This window comes from Dioscorea cayenensis, chromosome 1 (genome assembly GCF_009730915.1).
Source record: "Dioscorea cayenensis subsp. rotundata cultivar TDr96_F1 chromosome 1, TDr96_F1_v2_PseudoChromosome.rev07_lg8_w22 25.fasta, whole genome shotgun sequence".
Classification (NCBI taxonomy): domain Eukaryota; kingdom Viridiplantae; phylum Streptophyta; class Magnoliopsida; order Dioscoreales; family Dioscoreaceae; genus Dioscorea; species Dioscorea cayenensis.
In genome coordinates, this window is record NC_052471.1 from 12,540,514 (window position 1) to 12,544,555 (window position 4,042).

General features: G+C 43.2%; 1 non-coding gene across 1 annotated transcript; it reads right to left on the bottom strand.

Moving 5' to 3' along the window:
• Positions 1-3,343: 3,343 nt before the first annotated feature.
• On the bottom strand, positions 3,344-3,450 carry LOC120267709. Its single transcript, XR_005538540.1, has one exon. It is a non-coding gene; the product is annotated as a small nucleolar RNA R71 (small nucleolar RNA).
• Positions 3,451-4,042: the final 592 nt, after the last annotated feature.

The following is a 4,042-nucleotide window of genomic DNA, read 5'->3' on the forward strand; positions in this document are numbered from 1 at the left end:
GTTTCTCCTACTTGTGACTTTTGTATTTCTTGCACTAACTCTTCATCAGTGCTCTAAAGTTTCTTAATACTCTCCATCTATAACGGGTTGAATCCGAGTACAAGGCAATTGCTAGATGCCGCCGCAGAGGTATAATGGGGAGTAAAACCCCGGAAGAAGCCCGACAATTACTAGAAGACATGGCCATGAACAGTTATTAGTGGAATGTGTAGGAAAGGAAAAAGGTCGCCGGACTTCACAAAATAGATGCAGTCACTTCCTTAGCGGCCCAAGTGAAATCATTGAACAAGAAGTTAGATCTTCTAACTATCAATAGATTGGCGGCCGTTACTACTTGCACAGGTTGTGGAGGAGGAGGACATGCTCCAACCGATTGCCCTATTTCTATTGGAGATGCATCTTTAGTTGAGGAAGTTGATTTTATAGCAATACTTACAATCCGGTTTGGAAGAACCACCTCAACTTTTCGTGGAGTAATAACCAAGGGCAGCAGAAGGCCATAGCACCCCTGGGTATCCAACAAAAACAAGCCCCGACCATTGAGAGTTATGTTTCAGGTTTGGAGACTTGGATGAGCGATTTAGAGAAAGCTTTGACCAGATTTGTGCAAACATCGGACAATCGGATTCAATCGGTCGAAGCTACACTTCGCAACCACACCGCTTCATTGCACAATCGGGGACCAGAGCACCCTTTGCAGCACAGGAGATACTCTGGCGCTCGGTGCCTATTTTTACTCCTCCTTGAGCACATGATCGTATTGAGAGGCTCGAGAGTGCTGTGAGTGTATTATGGTGCCTATTTTTACTCCTGCCTTACTTGTAGAATGCTCTCTTTGTATGCTTTGGGGAACATAAGCCCAAGCACTTCCAATATTTCCTTCATCTATACTTCAATGTTATAATTTTTGCTTGAGGACAAGCAAAAGCTTAAGTGTGGGGGAGTTTGATAAGTGCTTTTGTGATAAGAATACGAAATGTTCTTTCCTTATGATGAGCATTACTTTTATCAAGTTTTAGCGCTAATACTTTGTGCATTTGTGTTATTGTCATGCATATGGGGTTGTGAAGCCTAATGTTTAAGAAAGAAACCAATGTAGATCATGAACGCACTATTTGGAGGAAATCTTGAAAAAGGTCAAACGCGAAGACATAAGTCAGGTTGAAGATGCGAGAATGTGTGCCAACCTCCATGTCTTCAAGCTAGCACAATGGTATTGGAGGGACACAAAGGTAGTCACAATCGAGTATCTCGGCTTGTGCATTGATAGCAAGACCTTCACCAATGAGGCCGGTTATTAAAAAAAAGGAAAGCGATCTACGACGTGAACATGTGCCCATTGACGTTACCTCGATGAAAACATAAATTCGGGAGTGTTTCGGGCTGTTATTATAGCAGGTACTGCTCACAGCCGGCTGAAAAAGAGAATTCCAGAGAATCCACACGGGCATGTGGAAATTATCCATGCCTGTGCGGAAATTCCATAGGCCCGTGTGGCAAATCCACAAGGGCGTGTGGATGCCCAACTCAAGCCCTATTTGAGCCGCGATTCAGCCCCGATTTCAACATTCTTTCCTCCATTCTTTCCTAAACTTGAGAGGGGTTTATGGCTAGGGTTTTGAGAGGTATTGGCAGGGTTTTTGCAGAGGTTTTTCGGTATCAACATCGCATTCTACTTGGAAGAAGGTTATTGGGAGAGCTTTCGTCGGCACCGATTTGGCGAGGTGTGTCCTAGGCCGGACAAGGGAACCTTTGGAGGAGACGAGACTTCTCCACAAGACCATCGTTATGACTATCGATGGGGTTTTCTATGGATTACTTATTTTTACATTCGATTTTCATCATTGATCGTAACTAGCTCCATGGAGAGCTAAACCCCTAGTGGGTACTTGGATTTGTGAACCTTAGGATGTATTTGTTTCATTAAACCTTCTATTATGCTTTCATTAATTGATGTTTTATTTGATTTCCAATCTTCAATCCTTGATTGATTGAATCCTCTCTTAGAATGACACTAGGGTTGAGAGTTCATATTGGTAACCCTAGTGAGTGAGTGACACACCATGAGGGTTAAACAAAACTAGACTGGAGAAGGTCGACAGTATGAGTCGAGAGGTAGCGGAGCGTCCCCTTTCCCCTCCGATGTGATTTATCCTACCTCCATTTGCTTGAGTTCTTTGCGGTCATAGTAGAGTGAATGGGCTAAGGGATAAGCTTCCGCTGGGGCTTAGTTGCAGAGGTAACGGAGTGAAGCGTTGAAATAATTTTAGCATCTAGGGCTTAATTATGACTAGGGACCTCTCACCTTGACCAAAGGGTTAGGTCTATATCTAGGAAGAGAGTTTATCAATTGGAATCCCTAGAACTCCACACGATTCTATCCGAGTGCGAGGTGTTGAGATTGTTCGATTTCTCCTCAGGGACATGGTATAGAGTTAGACACGGTTGACATTAGATTTGGGGCCGTGTATTGAAGGATTTCTTTGACTCATTAATGCATTAGTGAGGAGGCATAATATTTAGTTTTGCACTTGAAACGATTGTCCTATTCGGAACAATATCTGAGTACCCCATTTATATCGATTGCCTTATATCTCACTTACTTGTCCTTTCTTTCTTGTTTCTTTTATTCTTGTTTACATTGTATCTTGTCAGCACAGTCATTATTTATCTTCACTTGGTTAAGGAACAATTTAAGTATTTTTACTCTCTACTCCCTGTGGATACGATACCCACTCACCTGGGATTTTATTACTCGACAAACCTGTGCACTTGCGGGACATACGCAAGGGGCGTTGTTAAGTTTTTGGTGCCATTGCCGGGGAGTAGGCATTTAGAGATACTTTGCATTTTGGTATCTTAGCCATTCATTCATTCATTCTATTGCACATTTTACCTATTCTATCATCATTTTGATTTTTTCTTTAGCTGAAGTGGAAGTTGACGGATCTGACAACATGGCTGAGCTAAATGAACAACAGTGAACATTATCTGACTATGGCAGAACCGTCAGTACTGGGGACACAATCTAGTATTGTGCGACCCCCGATTACAGCTCCGAACTTTGAGCTAAAGCCGGCATTCATCCAAATGATTCAGGAGTCAGCGCAGTTCAAAGGTTTGGCCGATGAGGATCCAAACAACCACATAGAGAACTTCTTGGAAGTCTGTTATATGCTAAAGATTAACGGTGTATCAGATAACGCTATTATATTGAGGGCTTACCCATTCTCTCTCAAGGGAAGAGCCAAGCAGTGGCTCCATTCCTTGCCAAAAGCATCCATCACAACTTAGTCTGGTCGAAGCTTTTCTTGCTAGACACTTCCCTCTAGGGAAGTCGGCCAAGCTTCGCAATGAGATATCGTCGTTTGTGCAGATGGAATTGGAATCATTGTTTGAGACATGGGAGAGCTTCAAGGATCTTTTGCGGAGGTGCCCACAACACGGATTTCCCGAATGGATGATTATTCAGACTTTTTATAATGGGTTGAATCTGAGTACAAGGCAATTGTTAGATGCCGCCGTAGGAGGAACAATGGGGAGTAAAACCCTAGAAGAAGCCCGACAATTAGTAGAAGACATGGTAATGAACAGTTATTAGTGGATCGTGCGGGAAAGGAAGAAGGTGGGCGGGCTCCATGAAATAGATGCATTCACTTCTTTGGCAGCCCAAGTGGAATCATTGAGTAAGAATTTAGACCTTCTAACTTCGAATAGAGTGGGGCCCGTGACTACTTGCACCGGGTGTGGCGCAGAACATGCTCCCTCCGATTGCCTGATCTCTATTGGTGATGTATCTTCGGTGGAGAAAGTTGACTTTATGGGTAATGCAATGAGGAACCAAGGTAATCCATAGAGCAATACCTACAATTAGGGTTGGAAGAATCATCCCAACTTTTCATTGAGCAATTAAGGAAAAACCAAAGGCCATGGCACAACCGGGTTTCCAACAACAACAAGCCCCAAACATAGAAAATAGAGTGTCCGGCTTGGAAACCCGAATGACCGACTTAGAGAAAGCCTTGACTAGATTTTTGCAATC